Source organism: Loxodonta africana, chromosome 4 (assembly GCF_030014295.1).
Source record: "Loxodonta africana isolate mLoxAfr1 chromosome 4, mLoxAfr1.hap2, whole genome shotgun sequence".
Lineage (NCBI taxonomy): Eukaryota > Metazoa > Chordata > Mammalia > Proboscidea > Elephantidae > Loxodonta > Loxodonta africana.
Genome location: NC_087345.1, coordinates 179,063,980 through 179,085,414, shown reverse-complemented (window position 1 = coordinate 179,085,414; position 21,435 = coordinate 179,063,980).

The following is a 21,435-nucleotide window of genomic DNA, read 5'->3' as shown; positions in this document are numbered from 1 at the left end:
ACTGAACCCTACTTCAGTTCAGACAACCCAGGAAAACTCAGCATAAGGCTTTATATATTCTTCCTTCTTGTTCCTCTAGTACTTCCCAAACACCCTGCTTTGTTTGGGCTACATCAACTTGGCTTAAGAATTAGATCAGCTGAGTTTCTCAAAGTGTAAGAGACTTCTCAGTCCTTGAGGGACAAAAGCCAAGACCGAGCTTGTATTTAGGAACCAGTAGTGTCACTGTCACTGTAGGGAAGTTGTAGAGAAGAAGAAGGAAAAATAAATAAGCTTAGGCAGATTACCACCTGTAAATTTCAGTTATCCTTGGCACACCTGTTAAAAGTCATCTATTGTTCTTCCCCTTTCTCAATGCCATTTATCATGTACAAGCAGTTTGAGGGCTGAATTGAAAGCAGCTGCAGTGGTAAAATATCCTTTTGCACCCCGCAGATTAGTTTATTGACTGTGAATGTCTTGAGGGCAAGGCGTGTCTTTCAGCTCCCTGTCTGAGCACCTCATAACACCTGAAACATAAGGCAACCAATACATACTGGCCAATGAATCCCTCAGTGAGAGAGGCTGAGACATAAAATGCAGAGTATTATGATGATCTAGATGGTAAATTCAGCAAGTTCATTAAAATAAAAATCTTTACCTGGCTGGTCATCAAGGTAAACTGCTTTGAAAAGAACAATTTGCAAGTCTATAGTCTATAGTCAAACGGTTCAATAAACGGGTTTCTTTTGGTGCATGACTTCTCCAAGATTTCAGTAGGAATTGCGAATTTCCAAGATGTGGCTGTACAATCATGCATTTCCCAAAAAACATATTTAAGCATGGAATCCCTGTTGGTGGAGATCTCTTATTTGTGGCGGGTTCTGCAGTCAGACTACCCAGCTTTGAGCAAATTACTTCATCCCTCCATGCCTCAGGGAAATAATAGTAACACCCAACTCATAAGATTGCCATGAGTATTAATTGAGGTAATACATGTAAATTAATGCTCTATACTTTTTTCTTGAAACAGTCAATATGCAATAAGTATGAACTATGATTTTTTTTCTTTTTTTTTATGATTAGTATTCCACCATCTGTCTGCCAGTTTGCCATACTGTGGTGACTTGTGTGCTGCTATGATGCTGGAAGCTATGCCACCGGTATTGCAAATACCAGCAGGGTCACACATAGTGGGCAGGTTTCAGCAGAGCTTCTAGATTAAGACAGACTAGGAAGAAAGGCCTGGTGATCTACTTCTAAAAATTAGTCAATGAAAACCTCTGGATCCCAACAGAATAGTGTCCAATATAGTGCTTGAAGATGGCATTCAAAATACACAGTGGCCACAACAACAGACTCAAGCATACTAACAGTTGTAAAGGTAATACAGGATCCATGTTGTGCATGGGGTTGCAATGAGTCGGAGTTAACTGGATTGCAGTGAACAGCAACATTATTAGTACCGCCACTATCATTAACATCTAACAACAGGAGATATATGTAGAATAGTGCCTAGAGGGATGGGGCTTCTCCATTGCCTTCATCGTTACTTTTTGACTGTGTACTGAGTAACCCTCAGGTTCTAAGGAACATACTGGGAGCAGGAGGTGAGCATGGTGAGGGATGGAGGGCACTGAGGAAGAGAGGCTCTAGGGTCCTCCCCTCCAGTGTCAACAACAGGAATTGTGTTTATGAAGCCCGTACCTAAGATATCACATGAGCAGGAAAAGGAGATAGGGTTCTGCTGCTTACCAGCTACACTTACTTAAATGATTTAAGTGAAAAGGACTGATAGAAAACATGTGCTCCAGGGAAATAAATCCGGCACTTCCCTGGGGGTGAGAAATACAGTCCTAATATATTTTGTTCTAGCTCCTATTTTGGTATTTCAAAATGTTTGTTCATCACTTTGCCTTTAGATGCTAGTTGGCAACCCTTTGGGTCCATGAATTATACTGCTGGCCAGTCAAACAGAAAAACAATGCCTCTGAGCTCTGGCTCTCACCAATACCAGAGCTGGGTACTCTGGTTTCTGGGCAGCAATAAGTAACTGCCAATGAACAGCAAAGAAGGTGGGTTTGCTGAATTCAGATTCAGTCCTAGCTCAGTGCTGTACACAAAGTGATCACTTTGCTATCATCTTTGAGCTTATACTGTTGCCATTAAAAAAATAGATTGCTCAGTTATATAATGATGTATTTCCACTAAGCACATAGGAGAAAGGAGTCCAGTCCATGCTCTTTAATATACATCCATCCCAAATCACCCAAACCTAGTGCTATCCTTGGCCGCACTTACTCTGACATCCCGTTCTTTGGGGACTGCTGTTAAAATGCCAGCAGAGCTGTGACAGTGTCACAAATAAGCGACTTTGTCTTCCAATAGTTGTTGGCCATCCTGACGTTCAAGGGTGTGCTGTCAGCACGGAGGCCAGGGACCAAGATGCACAGCCCCCATTATCATTCCTGATAGGAGTCACAGCCCAAACAGAGCTTTCTGAGACAGGCTCAGAAAATGTGTTCCAAGAAGTTTGACAGCCCCAGAGAAAGATCTCTTCCGTTGAGTTTCCTCAACATGAATCTTTCAAATGCAACTCAGTACCCTGAGCTCTGGGTTTCCTCACAGTTGTGTAAAAGCCAGCTTCTGGAAACAGTTTCTTCACTCTAAAAACAGGATTTACCTCCTGCTCCTCCTCTTTCTCCTCCTTTTGGACCAAAACACTAATGTTCTAATTAATTAAGATGTGGAGCACTCTAAAGATTGACATTAAGAAAACACTACCAGGAGAGGTGGGGCCAAGATGTCAGAATAGCCAGACTTTTCCTGCAAACCCTCTTACACCAAAGACCCGAAAAAACAAGTGAAATGATTATTTTTATGACAAGCCAGGAGCCCTCCACATCAAAGGCAAAGTTAGAAAATGGACTGAGTGGCAGGTGGAGGAAGAGACAGTTCAGAGGCAGAGGGGAGTTACAAGACCTGAATTGCCAAGATCCCTTGGGCACTATTCCCAGAATTGGCTATGGCAGGCTGGTAGTAGCATTCGGCCGCAGTTTCCTCAGGGAGAAGCAGCCAGCCACACAGCCTATGCACATCTCTGGAACCAAAGAACAGCACTCTCGGAAAAAGCTAAGTACTTGCGTATATTTTATCATGCCCCCTGCTCCCAAGCCAGCTTCAATGGCTGTTGATTTCCCTGGGCCTGAGATAGGACCTGTTGAGTGCCCAGATCCATCCTCCCAGCGTTGGAGTAGGAATAAATTTACAATTGGGAGAAAAGATAATTTACCAGCTCCACTAACCAGGGGAGCTCAGGACAGAAGCAGGTCCCGTCTAGGCATAAACGGTCCATGGACTTTGAATACCTTTCCCCCCTGCATGGAACTGTGAGTGCCTATTTCAGGAGAACAGGCCCCTGTTGGCAGACTCAAACCATTTCAGCTGTGTGGTAGAGAGGTGAGTGTTTGATATTTGACACTGCTTTGGCTATTAAACAGGGTCCTCACCTACACAAATCAGGGCAGAAGGACTGGAGGCTTCACTCAGGTCACCCAGACACCCACAACAGGGGTCCAAGGAAAACTGGTACCTCCCAGTCCTTACCTAAAAGCATTGGGTGCACAGGGTCCATCTGCAGAACCTGTCCACCTGTACATTCTAGGGAACAGGGATGCACTTTCCTCACAGATATTTGAGGGACAGTTCTCAACCCCCTGCCTTGTTGAGAGCATGAACCCCTGCTGCAACCAGATAACAGTACCTACACCAATCACCCCTGACCCACTAAGACTGTGGAACAGAGCCTGTACCACACACTTGATGATCAGGTACTTGGATACCTGAGCAGAATTCATACAAAAAAAGTGAATGGACTCCTAGACTGATATATGTGGTAACAGCTCTAGCCATCTGACAGGATGTCAGAGCATCAAAGGTGAAAATAAACTAGCTCACTCAAGCAACCCATTTGGGTATATCAAAACAAAACAAAGCAAGAAGATAGGATACAGTAAGCAAACAAACTAATACAGTAACTTATAGAAGGCTCGGAGACAGCAGTCGATATCAAGTCACATAAAGAAACAAACCATGATCATCTCAACAAGCTCTCAAAACAAAGAATCAACAGATCTTCTCAATGAAGGTGCCTTCCTGGAATTACCGGATGCAGAATTCAAAAGATTACGATACAGAACACTTGAAGACATCAGGAACGAGATTAGGAAGGAGATCAGGCAATATGCAGAACAAGCCAAGGAACATGCAGATTAAGTAGTTGAAGAAATTAAAAAGATTATTCAAGAACATAATGAAAAATTTAATAAGCTGCAAGAATCCATAGAGAGAAAACAATCAGACTTTCAGAAGATAAACAATAAAATTACAGAACTAGACAACTCAATAGAAAGTCAAATGAGCAGCATTGAGCAAGCGGAAGGAAGGAAGAATTGGTGAGCTTGAAGATACAGCACATAGCACTAATATATTTGAAGAAAAATCAGATAAAAAATTTAACAAAATGAAGAAACCTTAACAGTCATGTGGGACTCTATCAAGAGAAATAACCTATGAGTGATTGGACTACCAGAACAGGGAGGGATAACAGAAAATAGAGAATTGTTGAAGATTTGTTGGCAGAAAACTTCCCTGATATCTTGAAAGATGAGAAGATACCTATCCAAGATGCTCATCAAACTCCACATAAGGTAGATGTTAAAAGAAAGTCACCAAGGCATATTATAATCGAACTTGCCAAAACCAAAGATAAAGAGAGAATTTAAAGAGCAGCTAGGGATAAAGGAAAAGTCACCTACAAAGGAGAGTCAATAAGAAAAAGCTCGGACTACTCAGCAGAAACCATGCAGGCAAGAAGACAATGGAATCACTTATATAAAGCACTGAAGGATAAAATTGCCAGCCAAGAATTATATATCCAGCAAAACTGTCTCTAAAATATGAAGGTGAAAACAGGAAATTTCCAGATAAACAGAAGTTTAGGGAATTTGTAAAAACAAAATCAAAACTACAAGGAATACTAAAGGGAGTTCTTTGGTTAGAAAATCAATAATATCAGCTATCAACCCAAGACTAGAACACTGGACAGAGCAATCAGATGTCAACCCAGAAAGGGAAATCACAAAAATAAATCAAGATTAAAAAACCCTTAAAACAGGGAAACAGCAGTGTTATTATGTAAAAGAATACAGCATAAAACAATAAAGAGGGACCAAGAAATGTAGTCATAGATTTTTCATATGGAGAGGAAGACAAGGCGATATAAAGAAATAAAAGTTAGGTTAAAACTTACAAAAATAGAGGTAAATATTAAGGTAACCACAAAGGAGACTAATATCCTACTCATCAAAATAAAATACAAGAAAAAAATAGGGACTCAGCAGAAACAAAGTCAACAACAACGAATAAGAGGGAAAGACAATATATAAAGATAAACTACTCAGCACAAAAAATTAAGTGGCAAAAAGAAACTCAACAACACACAAAAAAAGACATCAAAATGACAGCACTAAACTCATAAAAAAAACCTATCCATAATTACACTGACTGTAAATGGATTACATACACCAATAAAGAGACAGAGAGTGGCAGAATGGATTAAAAAACAAACTCCATCTCTATGCTGCCTACGAGAGACACACCTTAGAGACACAAACTAAAACTCAAAGGATGGAAAAAACTATATCAAGCAAACAAAAATCAAAAAAGAGCATGAGTGGCCATATTAATTTCTGACAAAATAGACTTTAGAGTTAAATCCACCACAAAGGACAAGAAAGGATGCTATATAATGATTAAAGGGACAATATTTTTTTTTATACCAGGAGGATATAACCATATTAAGTATATCTGCACCCAATGACAGGGCTGCAAGATACATAAAAGAAACTCCAACAGCAGCATTGAAAAGTTAGACAGCTCCACAATAATAGTAGGAGACTTCAACACACCACTTTCAGTGAAGGACAGAACATCCAGAAAGAAGCTCAATAAAGACATAGAAGATCTAAATGCCACAGTCAACAAACTTGACCTCACAGACATATACAGACCACTCCACCCAACAGCGGCCAGGCATACTTTCTTTTCCAATGCACACATAGAAAAAGAAGAAAGGGCCCAAATCAATGAATTATCCTTACAACTTGAACAAATAGAGAGCAACAAAAGAAACCCTCAGGCACAAAAGAAAGCAAATAGTAAAAATTAGAGGAGAATTAAATGAAATAGAGAACAGAAAAACAATTGAAAGAGTTCACAACACCAAAAGCTGATTCTTTGAAAAAAATTGATAAACCATTGACCAAACTGACAAAAGAAAAACGGGAGAGGAAACAACCAACCTGAATATGAGATGGGCGATATTACAACAGACCCAACTGAAAGTAAAAGAATCATATCAGATTACTACGAAAAACTGTACTCTAACAAATTTGAAAACCTAGAAGAAATGGGTGAATTCCTAGAAACACACTATCTACCTAAACTAACACAAACAGAGGTAGAACAACTAAACAGACCCATAACAAAAGAAGAGACTGAAAAGGTACTCTAAAAACTCCCAACAAAAAAAGCCCTGGCCTAGATGGCTTCCCTGCAGAGTTCTATCAAACTTTTAAAGAAGATTTAACACCACTACTACTAAAGGGGAAACCCTGGTGGCATAGTGGGTAAGTGCTACGGCTGCTAACCAAAAAGGTCGGTGGTTCAAATCCACCAGGTGCTCCTTGGAAACTCTATGGGGCAGTTCTACCCTGTCCTATAGGGTCGCTATGAGTCGGAATCGACTTGACGGCAGTGGTTTTTTTTTACTACTAAAGGTATTTCAGGGCAGAGAAAAGGACGGAATACTCCCAAACTCATTCTATGAAGCCAGCATATCCCTGATACCAAAACCAGGTAAAGACACCACAAATAAAGAATATTACAGACCTATATCCCTCATGAAGTTAGATGCAAAAATCCTCAACAAAATTCTAGCCAATAGAATTCAACAACATATCAAAAAAACAATTCACCATGACCAAGTGGGATTCACACCAGGTATGCAGGGAGGGTTCAACATTAGAAAAACAATTAATGTAATCCATCATATAAATAAAACAAAAGACAAGAACCACATGATTTTATCATCAACTGATGCAGAAAAGGCATTTGACAAAGTTCAACACTCATTCATGATAAACACTCTCAGCAAAATAGGAATAGAAGGAAAATTCTTCAACATAATAAAGGGCATTTATACAAAGCCAACAGCCAACATCATCCTAAATGGAAAGATTCTGAAAGCATTCCCCTTGCAATTGGGAACCAGACAAACAAAAAGGATGCCCTTTATCACCACTCTTATTCAATGTTGTGCTGGAGGTTCTAGCCAGAGCAATTAGGCTAGATAAAGAAATAAAGGGCATCCAGATTGGTAAGGAAGAAGTAAAAGTATCTCTATTTGCAGATGACGTGATCTTATACACAGAAAACCCTAAAGAATCCTCAAGAAGGCTACTGAAACTAGTAGAAGAGTTCAGCAGAGTATCAGGGTACAAGATAAACTAAAAAAATCAGTTGGATTCCTCTACACCAACAAAAAGAACGTCGAGGAGGAAATCACCAAATCAATACCATTTACAGTAGCAGCCAAGAAGATAAAATACTTAGGGATAAGTCTTACCAGAGACGTAAAAGATGTGTACAAAGAAAATTATAAGACACTACTGTAAGAAACCAAAAGAGACCTACATAAGTGGAAAAACATACCTTGCTCATGGATAGGAAGACTTAACATTGTTAAAATGTCTCTTCTACCAAAAGCGATCTATACATCAATGCAATTCTGATCCAAATTCCAACCGCATTTTTTAATGAGATGGAGAAACAAATCACCAACTTCATATGGAAGGGAAAGAGGCCCCAGATACTAAAAAAGAAGAACAAAGTGGGAGGCCTCACTCTACCTGATTTTAGAACCTATTATACTGCCCCAGTAGTCAAAACAGCCTGGTACTTGTACAACAACATATACACAGACCACTGGAACAGAATTGAGAATCTAGACATAAATTCATCCACATATGAGCAGCTGATATTTGACAAAGCCCCAGAATCAGTTGAATGCGGAAGAGACAGTCTGTTTAACAAATGGTTTGGCATAACTGAGTATCCAACTGCAAAAAAATGAATCAAGGCCCCTACCTCACACCGTGCACAAAAACTAACTCAAAATGGATCAAAGACATAAATATAAAATCTAGAACTATAAAGATCATGGAAGAAAAAATAGGGACAATGCTAGGAGCCCTAATATATGACATAAACAGTATACAAAACATTACTAACAATGCAGTAGAGGAACTAAATAACTGGAAGCTCCTAAAAATCAAACACCTGTGCTCATCCAAATACTTCACCAAAAGAGTAAAAAGATTACCTACAAATTGGGAAAAAGTTTTTAGCTCTGACATTTCCGATCAGCATATGATCTTTAAAATCTACATGATATTGCAAAACTCAGCAACAAAAAGACAAATAATCCAATTAAAAAAATGGGCAAAGGATATGAACAGGCACTTCGCTAAAGAGGACATTCAGGTAGCTAACAGATACGTGAGGAAATGCTCACGATCATTAGCCATTAGAGAAATGCAGATCAAAACTACAATGAGATTCCATCTCACTCCAACAAGGCTGGCATTAATCCAAAAAACACAAAATAATCAATGTTGGAGAGGCTGTGGAGAGATTGGAACACTTCTACACTGGTGGTGGGAATGTCAAATGGTACAACAACTTTGGAAACCGATTTGGCACTCCCTTAAAAAACTAGAAATAGAATTACCATATGATCCAGCAATCCCACTTCTTGGAATATATACTAGAGAATTAAGAGCCTTTACACAGATATATATACACCCATGTTCATTGCTGCACTCTTTACCATAGCAAAAAGATGGAAGCAACCAAGGTGCCCATCAGGGGATGAATGGATAAATTATGGTATATTTACACAATGGAATACTACTCATTGATAAAGAACAATTATGAATCTGTGAAACATTTCATAACATGGAGGAATCTAGAAGGCATTATGCTGAATGAAATCAGTCAGTTGCAAAAGGACAAATATTGTATAAGACCACTATTATAATAACTGGAGAAATAGTTTAAACAGAGAAGAAAATATTATTTGATGGTTACCAGAGGGGAGAGGGAGGGAGGGAGAGAGATGGGTTTTCACTAATTAGATAGTAAATAAGAATTATTTTAGGTTAAAGGAAAGACAACACACAATACAGGAGAGGTCAGCACAACTGGACTAAACTAAAAGCAAAGAAGTTGCTGAATAAACTGAACACTTCGAAGGCCAGCATAGCAGAGCCAGCGTTTGGGGGACCATGGTTTCAGGGGACATCTAAGTCAATTGGCATAATAAAATCTATTAAGAAAATACCCTGCATCCCACTTTGGAGAATAGTTTCTGGGGTTGTAAGGGCTAGCAAGCAGCCATCTAAGATGCATCAATTGGTCTCAACTCACCTGGATCAAAGGAGAATGAAGAACACCAAGGATACAAGGTAATTATGAGCCCAAGAGACAGAAAGGGCCACATAAACTAGAGACTACATCAGCCTGAGACCAGAAGAACTAGATGGTGTCTGGCTACAACTGATGACTGCCCTAACAGGGAACACAACAGAAAAACCCTGAGGGAGCAAGAGAGCAGTGGGATAAAAAAAAAAAGTGGGATGCAGACCCCAAATTCTCGTAAGAAGACCAGACTTAATGGTCTGACTGAGACTAGAAGGACCCTGGAGGTTATGGTCCCCAGATCTTCTGTTAGTCCAAGACAGGAACCATTCCCAAAGCCAATTCTTCAGACAGGGATTGGACTGGACTGTAGGATAGAAAATGATACTGGTGAAGACTGACCTCTTGAATCAAGTGGACACATGAGACCATGTTGGCATCTCCTGTCTGGAGGGGAGATGAGAGAGCAGAGGGGGTCAGAAGCTGGCGGAATGGATGCAAAAATAGAGAATGGGGGGAAGGAGTGTGCTGTCTCATTAGAGGGAGAGCAATTAGATGTATATAGCAAAGTGTGTACAAGTTTTGTATGAGAGACTGACCTGATTTGTAAAGTTTCACTTAAAGCACAATAAAAATAAAAAAGAAAACACCACGGAAGCATAATCCCCTTAGCTGAAAATTATTTCTCATCCTCATAGGTTCAGGGTTTCCAAAATTTGAAGGAATCAAAGACCCAAGCCTGACAAAGAGAATTATGACTCGGGCTTAGTGTGAGCTCCTGAGGGTACCCAAACCCATTGCCATCAAATCCATTCCAACTCACCGTGACCCTATACCCTAAAATGTTAGTAGTTTAGGGTTATAGCACTGCTTCTCATGCCAGCTTTGTCTGATTAATAGTATGCTGTTAGGAGCTCCACAAATGTATCAAAAATGACATAAGAATGAGCTAACCACCATTTATGAGTGGATTACAAGGCCAAATTAGCTGGGACTATGCTTTATTCTCTCTGGAGCAACAGAATGCAACATGATAACTGCAATGATAAAAGTGCATTTAGGGTAATTTAAGAACTTAGAAAATGTTCCTTAAAAACAAAGATGGTGAAAATTTTTTTTTTTTAATTGTGCTTTAGGTGAAAGTTTACAGCTCAAGTTAATTTCTCATGCAAAAATTTGTACACATCATTACGTGACATTGGTTGCAATCCCTATAATGTGACAGCACACTCCCCGTTTCCGCCCCAGGTTTCTTGTGTCCATTTAACAAGCTCCTGTCCAATAGCTGTAACTATGGACTAAAATATACTAACAATTTTGAAGATGGTGCAAGACTAGGCATCATTTTGTTCTGTTACATATAAGGTCGCCATGAGTCTTATCTGACTCCATGGCAATTAGCAACAATAAAAGCCCAAGGAAGGGACCTTCTCCAGAAAACAGCATTAAATGAAAAAGCATGTAGAGATTAGAGAAGAGATATGCCTTGTTGCATACTGAGTGGGCCTCAGCCTACAGCTATGAGAATGAAAACTCAGTAATCTCAATTGTCTAACTTACTGGGTGGCCTTTGCTTAAAATACTGGCCTGCTGTGAGTCCCTTGCATTTTTGCAGAGCTCTATGCTTTCCAAGCTGGCTTCCAATTTCAGCTTGGCCCAAGTGGCAGCCTAAATTTAGGCATTCTGGCATGAATAATCTGAAAATGAAGGTAGGAACGAATGTTAATGGCCACTTGCTGACTGTAGTGGCATAAAGTTAAAAAATTATAGTAATAAATACAAACCAGTTTCAAAGATAGCAGCCTATGCCTTACAAATACCAAAGTTAGCAATTATTCCTACATCTTAGCATAGAGTTCCAAACCTCATCCAACATAAGACATTTGCCTTATCCCACAATTCAGAAGAGGTAGGAAGCAACTAGCTAGACAGTCTTTCTCTTATTTAGATACAGAGAGGCTAACAGATCCCTTCAGGTGTGATAGTAATCATGGCCCGTTACATATGTTTAGCATTTGACCCAATACACAGAGCTCTTTCACAGTTATTTCCCATTTGATCCATACACTATGAAATATTATAATTCCCATTTTATAAATGAAAAAATTGAAGCCTAGGGAAAAATTTTAAATAATGTAGTAATGAGTGGTTATGTAAGATAGGCTATTTGTACTTGCAAGTGTCAGAAAATCCAGTCTTAACTCACGGAACTAAACAGTTGAGTAGCAGGCCTGGCTTCAGGCCCAGCTGAAATCAGTCCAGGTGGTATATTAACAGTGGCCCAGCCTTTCTCTGCCTCTGAGCGCTCTTGTTTTCCCTGTTAGCCACACATGGTTGACCCCTGGAAGCTCCAGGCTTTCCTCGTGCTTGCAAGATTGCTACAGTAGCTCCAGACATCATAACCCCTCACTTTCAAAGCCAGTAGAAGGACAGAACTTCTCCTTCCTATCAGTCGAACAAGAGACTGAGGCCTGCTCTTGGGATGAATTGAGTCACATGCCCACCCCTAAACCTGCCGCCATGACTGGAAGCAGAACTGACTCGTGGCCACACAACCTGTGTGGTCCCCATTTTGAGGATCCCTGCCTTTGGTTTCATGCTCTATTGTTGCTGACTTGGAATTCTTAGTAGGTTTTTAACAAGAACCCCTACATTGCCGTTTTGCTCTGGGCCCCATAAATTATGTAGTAGATACGAGGACAGTAGGATTGTGTTGATTAGAATAATCAGAGCCACCCTTGAAGCTGAGAGTAGGGTCACCCTCACTCAAACATAGGCTGAGATTCTGGAAGGGATTCTCCCCAAGGAAATGTAGGGTGCTGCCAAACAGCAAACACAGTGGATCTCCACTACAGTGTTGACCCACATCTGACTACTATACTCCCTGTACTAGCCTATTTCATTAGATGTCTTTGATGATTAGTATGCTTTATAATCAATTATTTGATATAACAGGATTAGTACAATATTTGAGGTACGTGTGGGTTAAATAGGCTTTTCTGTACTAATGGGTTTTGTTGTTGTATGTTTTTTTCGTACTAATCTTGGATCCAAAATATGCATTACATGGTTTCTAAGGGAAATACTTTCTGAGTTTAAACAGACTAGAATGTAACTTCCAGGGGAAAAAGAATATTTAGAAGATTTTAGAGTATACCCCATCCCTGACTAGGTAACCGCCTCAGTATGCATGTATTGACTTCTGCACAAATACAGAGTTAGACAGGCTTCCATTCCCTACTTCTTACCCTAGACTCAGAGGTTCAAAGCTAAGTGCAATCTTTCCATTGCATGACTTAGGAAATAACTGCAGGGCGGTCTCTGAAGACATTAGGCTAGGCCTTATGATAGTACCGTATGTCAGCAGTTCTCAAATAATGCCTCCTGGAACAGAAGTTACACAAGATGCCTCAAGAAAAACATGTTCCAAGGTCATGAGAAATTCCTCATACTTAATCCATCTTAGAGATTTTCAAATTATGTTAGTATAGCACATGTTATAAGCCCTGAGAAGCCCTTGAGTAAAGAAATCTGCTTAATTTTATTAGAACTTAACATTCCCCAAATATATTTGCTCACGGAAATTTTCGAGGTACTAATACCTATTTTTGTTTGGCAAAACACACTTTAGGAGCTGCTATCTCAGACCTTCCTGAAATTTTCTAAAACCAAAACCAAATCCAGTGTGGTTGAGTCGATTCCGACTCATAGCGACCCTATAGGACAGAGTGGAACTGGCCCATAGAGTATCCAAGGAGCGCCTGGTGGATTCGAACTGCCGACCCTTTGGTTAGCAGCTGTAGCACTTAACCACTACGCCACCAGGGTTTCCAAAATTTTCTAAAAGCAAGCAAAAATACTAAGCTTAAGTTCTATGGGTTTACACACCTCTAAGAGAGTGACAGACATAGAAACAAGATGAACCAGACCAGAGTTTATGTACTTGCCAGTCCAGTCCACCAAATAATTATTAAGCATCTATTATTAGTTATGAATGAGAGATTAAAGGAAATAATAATGCACAATCCATTTCCTAGAGAAGTTTAAAACTTAGTATGGACTTGGTGGTATGCCTACTCCAACCATTATGAGTAAAGTCAGATGCCTGTCTCATAGTCATTTGTGTGGTGAGATCTCACCTCATCAATGAGAGTCCTTCCCTGCCATGTCCCATTGCATGAGAGCTGAGGACCCCCAGATGTCCTTCTGTTAACCACAGGACACTGCTACCATCTATTAGCATTCCATACGCCTCTTTCCAGCTTATGAAAGCCTGCTCACAGGAGGCAAGGAGTAATGCCCCATTGGAAAGGTGAAAACTAAACTTCAGGCCCCAGATTCTAGCCCTGCCTCCAACCCGACTGCATTTCTATCTGGTATAAATCACTCTGCCTCTCTGCTGCTGCTTCCTCACCTGCGAAATGGGGCGAGTGGCGCTGCCTCTATTTCCACGGTTGTCTTAGCACTCAGGTGATAAAATCCAGAATCACTCCGAAAAATGGGTGACACTATTATAGTGTGAGGTGATGTTAACTTTTATACCTAAGTGCCCTGTCAAGGAATTCTTGAAACTCTCCAACCTTACTTTTCAACTTTCAATTCTTACCAGAGCTCCAAACTGGAGACAATTCTAGTTGAAGAAGAAGTGATGATTGCAAATTACTCTCCACCCTTCTTTTTAGTGTTCATTAGAGTCCCTGGGTGGTACAGACAGTCACTGTGCTTGGCTGCTATCCAAAAGAAAGGTTGGTGGTTCAAGTCCACCCAGAGGTGTCTCAGAAGAAGTATCTGGCAATCTGTTTCCAAAACATCAGCCATCGAAAACCCTGTGGGGTGCAGTTCTCCTCTGACACCCACAGGTCACCATGAGTCAGAGTCTATTTGACAGCAACTGGTAACCAGTCCTTGCCTTATTAGCCAGCCCATCCCTGTTCATCACTGACGATACCTTCGACATGGCCTTACGGCCAACGGTCATCTTCTAGAGTATTCAGCCATTCAGAGGGTCTGACTCCAGAAACATAAAAGCCCGTTCTAGGGCAAATTAAAAACATCCATTTGCCACATCTTATTACTAAACCATGTGGAATACAAAATAAGAGCATAAAAAATGAGTCTCTTAATAATGGAGAAGTCTTGCAGAATCATGTTATTTGTATACTGCATTTTTATCCCAGGCACCGAATCACTTAGAAAATACATAATACTGTGTAATGCTTACCCAGACAGAGGCACACACAAGCTGATAATAACTCAAGGTATTTTATCACTGTGTGTCCTCGGGCTAGGCATCAGATGAGAAAAACTCTCTTGAAACAAAATTAAATAGTTTTAGATCTAATTTTACCAGGCTGAACTAGGTTGCAGATTGATTTTCATGGAATCTAATAAAGAACAACACACACATTGCCTATCTTATAGAAAATCAGCTACCGCATTGTGTTTTTTACTCACTTTGCTATTTACTAGAAGTAATAAGAAACTAATATTTCACAATGCAATGTGTTTCATTCTGTAAACAGCCTTTCATTTTAAAGGCTCTTAGAATAGCCTGTTAGGGAGAGCTGAAGTATAGCCTCTGAGGTTTGTCTGCTCAAATGCCTGTTTATGTTTATATTGTAAAACTGCTGCCAGAATTCACGTTTTTCCTTTTGCTAGAAGGAGAAGCCCCAGGGCCTGAGTCCTATGGCCCAAGTTAGCATTGTGAAGTGAAGCCTGGGACTGATCCTCTACGACTTCCCTATGTGCTGGCTTGTTGTGGTCTGCCCATAAGGAGTCCCTGGTGGAGCAGACGGCTCACGCACTCAGTTGCTGGCAGTTCAAGTCCACACAGAGGCATCTCAGAAGAAAGACCTGGCAATCCACTTCTGAAAACTCAGCCATATAAAACCATATGGAGCACAGTTCTACTCTGACACGAGGGGTTGCCATGGGTTAAAGTCCACTCCAGGGCAACTGGTTATCAGCTGAGTCTGAGAAAGGGGCCCTAGTGGTGCAACGGTTAATCGCATGGCTGCTAACTGAAAGGTTGGTGGTTCAAACCCACCCAGGGGCTCTGCGGGAAAAAGACCTGGTGACCTTCTTTCATAAAGATTAGAACAAAGAAAACTGGGTGGGGCAGTTCTTTCCACTCTGTCACACCAGGTTGCTAAGTCAGAATGAACCCAATGGCACCGAGCAACAAGAAGTGCCAGAGGCCGGTAGTACGGGCTGCCCTGTGCCTACTGGTGCGCGCTCGGATTCCTCAGGCAGACACACACGGCGATCCGTAATCTGTTTCCGCCTTATCTATCCTTGTTGTGTTATCTCACTAACATAAATCTTGCTCTAACACCCCGCATCATTTCTGTCTCTCACACACAACGCACTCATTCTTCTCCAGACTTTGCTCATGTTTTTTCCTCTCATCTAAGCCAGATAAGCCCTCGCTCCTCTGACTCGTCCTCATCATTCAAAGCCAACCACCAAAAGCAACAAGAAACAGCAACGAAAAGCAACGACAGAACAGAAACACTAGCGTGACAACCCGTTTCTGAACACAGGCAGCATTCGGCTCGTGAACTCCAAACTATGTGCTGGTTTATTCGGTATCTCTGTTCGTTAATTATCTCACATGTCCAAGCCTCTTCTCCCTGACTCCTTGAGGACAGACACCTGTCTTTTTCTTTTCTTTCTTTCTTTTTTTGTTATTTACTTAAATAGTCCTGATTACACAGCGTTGTTAAATCTTGTCTGGTGAGCCAGAGAAATCTGCCGGCTTTCCCCATAGCTCCCTCACTGACGGACTGTTCAGGCTGCTGTACCTCCCCAATCATACTGCAAACACCTGTGCATGTGAAAGTTCATGTTTACAAATGAAGTTTAGGGCGAGATTATCCACATTGCCTGACAATTCCCTACAGAATTTTTGTGACAACACTTCTTTTATTTCTGAGCATTCATTAACAGCCTAACAGGGAAGCCGAGAGGCAGAGAGACACAAAGCAACAAGGTTGGGTGATCCTGTTAATTGATTGAAGTTCAATCAGAAAGGAGGGAAATGATGAATTGTAATAAAAATCAGTAACAAGAAAAAAATATCATTGATCAAAAATTCTATTTAAATAGTATTAGCCTAGTGCCAACCCATTCCAAAAACATGATCTAATCTGAAAAGCACAGGTTCTTCTCCATCTCTTTGGTGGTGTTATTTTATCATGGATTCAAAATATCTTCTCTTCTTTGATTTAATTGCAAAGGAGATTTTTGAGAAAGGAAAAAAAATCTCCTTAGGTAGTTTGCCCTTTCTATTCCTAAACTAAGGCTGGCAGTTCAAATCTACACAGAGAAACCTCAGAAGAAAGGCCTGACAACCTACTTCTGAAAGATCATTGCCATTGAAAACCCTGTGGTGCACAGTTCTACTCCGACACACGTGGGGTCGCCATGAGAACTGACTTTAACAGCAACTGGCTTTTATACTGAGGCAAATCAGTCTTAATATTAAAAGTAAGAATTGCTAACATTACCTTCCAGGAAACCCTGGTGGTGTAGTGGTTAAAGGTTGGCAGTTCAAATCCTCCAGGTGCTCCTTGAAAACCCTATGGGACAGTTCTACTCTGTCCTATAGGGTCACTATGAGTCGGAATCGACTCAACACCAGCGGATTGGTTGGTTGGTATCACCTTCCAGGTGCCATGCTGTACTTCCCAGGCCTCTTCTCATTTAATTTGCATAACAGCCCCATGAGAGAGATGATGATGACTAACTGCATTTTATAGATGAGAAAACTGAGGTTTAAAGAGAGTAGGGAAATTAGGCAGGATCCTACTGTTTGTGGGTGGAAATGCTGTGAATTGGAACTTAGAACCACCTGACCATGCAGCCTGCAGGCAAAGTTCCATGTCTTAACTGCTGTGTTATCCTGCCTTGCTTGGGGAGTCGACAATCTAGTGGGTAAAATAAGTGCACATAAATAAGTAGCCATACTAGGGATATTCCTGGCCATTGCACCTCATGCATGGCCACCACCCTTCCATCACTGCAGACTTGTGTGTTGCTATGAGGCTGAATGGGTTTCAACAGACCTAGACTAAGACTAGGAAGAAAGGTCTGGCAATCTACTACCAAAAATTGCCAGTGAAAACCATATGGATCACAATGGTCCAATCCTCAACCAATTTTGGGGATGGCACAGTGCAGGGTAATGTTGTATCCTGTTGAGCATGGGGTAACCATGAATCAGGGACCAATTGGACAGCAGCCAACAATAACATAATAGGGATATAGGATTAAAGTTGTGAGGTTTGGATAGTAGTTATTGGGGTAATTAACAAGATTTGGGGGAAAAGGATCAGGTAGAACCTCAGAGGAGATGGTGGCTGAGATGTATCATTATCTTGCCATTCTGTTATTGTGGTGACTTTTGATGAGGCTCATTCAAGCACTATCAAGGAGTACCAAGTATGAAAGACTTTGGGGGGTGGCCAAGGTCACACAGTCAGTCACAGTGGCACTTAAATTCTGACTTCTGTATTAGACTTCATTTTCAAGACAGTATCATCAGCTGTATACCTCTGAGCAGTGAGTTCAGAAAGGACCTCTTTAGCTTGAAGAATAAAAGACTCGTTGCAGAGGGATTTCCTCGATTCATGTGTACTCTTTCCATGTAGAGGTCCAGCATTGTTGTCTTTGTAAAATGCAGATCTGACCATAGCAAGTCCTGGCTTAAAACCCTCCAATGTTCCGTTTGGCCCTCAAGGTTAATTCCCAGCAACTGTACATGGTTTGCACTCAATTACTAACCTAAAGGTTGGCAGTTTGAGCCCACCTGCCGGCACCCAGGAAGAAAGTCTTGGTACATCTGCTCCCACAAAAGATTACAGTCAAGAAAACCCTATGGAGCACAGTTCTATCCTGTAACACATGGGGTCACCTTGAGTCGGAATCGACTAGATGGCAACAGGTTTGGATTTTTGGTTTTTTAGTAAATGGCAAATGGACAAATGGAACCTTGCACCACGTGATGCTAATTCTGCTGCTGCTCACTTCCCAGCACTGACACGTTCCTCCTCTCCCCAGTCTGTGCTCCAACCAGAGGAATCCACAGGTAATTCCAGGAAGGTGCCTCCTGGGCCTTTCCATGTGCATCTTCAATCTCTTAGAGGTGACCTGAGTAAGGGTGGTGTTACAATCCCACCCTAATCCTCTTAATGTAAAATTACAGTCACAAAATGGAGGACAACCACACAGTACTGGGAATCATGGCCTAACCAAGTTGATACACACATTTGGGGGCGGGTGGGGGGACATAATTCAATCCATGACAGGGAGACTCATTCTCTAGACTCTCTAGAGAATGATAGTAGATGCTTGTTATTTTTGGTGGTGGGAAAGATGACACGAAATGAGGGTGAAGTGTACACAGTTTGACAAAGGTAAATGATAACACTAAAGTGTACACAAGAAAAAAGAACCTGTTGGTAATTGCTATGGCATATATAATTTTGAAACAACAGTAAAAAACAAACAAAAATATATGTGTGGGTCTATATGTGTGTATGTAGGCATATACGTGTATAGGTATGTATATTTGAGTATATGTTTGTATATATAGGTGTATGCATACATATATGTATAGGCATGTATGTGACATATACACATATATTAATATGTATAATAAAGCACGTGGGGGCACAGTTACAGATACTTCTTACATATAACCAAACACCTCACAGTATTGGATTTCTGAGTTTGAAGGATTAGGATGCTCTTAAGGAGCATCTTGGCCATTTGGCATAACATTGTTCATAAAGTTATGTTTTACATCCTAGTTTGGTGAATAGTGTCCGGGGTCTTAAAGCTTGTATGCAGCCATCTAAGATACAATTATTGGTCTCTACTCATCTGGAGCAAAAGAGAAAGAAGGAAACCAAAGACTCAAAGAAGAAACTAGTCTACAGGACAAGTAGTCTACATGAACCATGACCTCATCTGCCCTGAGACCAGAACTAGATGGTACCCAGCTACCACTACTGAGTGTTCTAACTAGGGCCACAGTAGTTGGACCCTGAAAGAATGGAAGAAAATACGAAACAGAACCTCAAATTCCTAGGGGGGAGAAAAAAAAAAGCAGACTTACTGAACTGGTTAAGACTGTTGCCTTGAGATAGTCTTCAAACCTTGAACCAAAATTAAGCCTCTGAGTAAGCCTTGTAGCTTAATAACAAATAATAAATATCACTTGTAAGTACGGTGCTCTTTTAAAAAATCACCTCTATAAAAAAAAAAAAAAAAATTTTTTTTTTTCTTCTGAAACCAAAGGGTCAACAATTACTTTAAAACACAGATGAGAAGTAAGGGGGCAGGGAAACTAGATTAATGGAAAGGGAACAACCAGAACAGAAATAAGAATGTACACACCTTGTGAAGAATATAATCAATGTCATTGAACAATTTGTGTAGAAATTGTTCAGTGGAAACCTAAACTGCTACGTAAACCTTCACTGAAAATACAACAAAATATTAAAAAAAAAAAAAAAGATGACCTTATACTTTGTCCCAACGGAGACAATTTTTTTTTTAATTTTTATTGTGCTTTAAGTGAAAATTTACAAATCAAGTCAGTCTCTCACACAAAAACTTATATACACCTTGCTACATACTCCCAATTGTTCTCCCCCTAATGAGACAGCCCGCTCCCTCCCTCCACTCTCTCTTTTCATGTCCATATCTCCGGCTTCTAACACCCTCTACCCTCTCATCTCCCCTCCAGGAAGGAGATGCCAACATAGTCTCAAGTGTCCACCTGATCCAAGAAGCTCACTCCTCACCAGCATTCCTCTCCAACCCATTGTCCAGTCCAATCCATGTCTGAAGAGTTGGCTCCAGGAATGGTTCCTGTTTTGGGCTAACAGAAGGTCTGGGGGCCATGACCACCGGGGTCCTTCTAGTCTCAATCAGACCATTAAGTTCAGTCTTTTTGCAAGAATTTGGGGTCTGCATCCCACTGCTCTCCTGCTCCCTCAGGGGTTCTCTGTTGTGTTCCCTGTCAGGGCAGTCATCGGTGTAGCCAGGCACCATCTACTTCTTCTGGTCTCAGGCTGATGTAGTCTCTGGTTTATGTGGCCCTTTCTGTCTCTTGGGCTCGTAATTACCTTGTATCCTTGGTGTTTGTTATTCTCCTTTGATCCAGGTGGGTTGAGACTCCTTGATGCATCTTAGATGTCTGCTTGCTAGCGTTTAAGACCCCAGACAACATTCACAACGGAGACAGTTTTGTGAGTGAAAGGAAATGCTAGGAATAATTACACATAAAATGGGACTGACCAGGGAAAACTGGGACAGGTGGGCATCCTGTTCATAGGGTGTTTGCTTTGTAAAACAGGACAAGGTGGCAGAAACGTCATGGAGAAGCCACTCCACATAATCACCTCCTAATGAAAGCACAGCCCAAACTTCACAACAAACTAAGGAAACGTGCACTCAATATAATACATAGAAAGTGACATTGTGCATATTAAAGAAAGCTTAAAAATTGTATCATGCTGGCCAGTTGTCAACAGTAGTGCCCCAAAGTACATGCCCAATTTCCCACGAGTTCCAGGGACTTAGAGAACGCCTTTCTGGCAGGAGGACTGGGGAGCAGTGCAAGAGGGCTATGAAGAGGTAGACAGCATGTGATTGATAATTTGAGTTCTATTATGCTGTGATAGCTTGTGTGTAAAATAACCATCTTTTAGAGGTTGTATTACAAGATGCGGGCTCAAAACACCCAGCAAGCCTTTGTCAGTGGCCGGGTGCTCATAAAGCTGTTTGTGCGCTGGCAGGAGCAATAATTTAGGGTTGGAGCTTCTAGTACAGGAGAGGCAAGAGGTGCCTGAGAAGTGGTCATGACCAGAGAAAACTAATGGGGGCAAACCTCACATTACAAAGTGA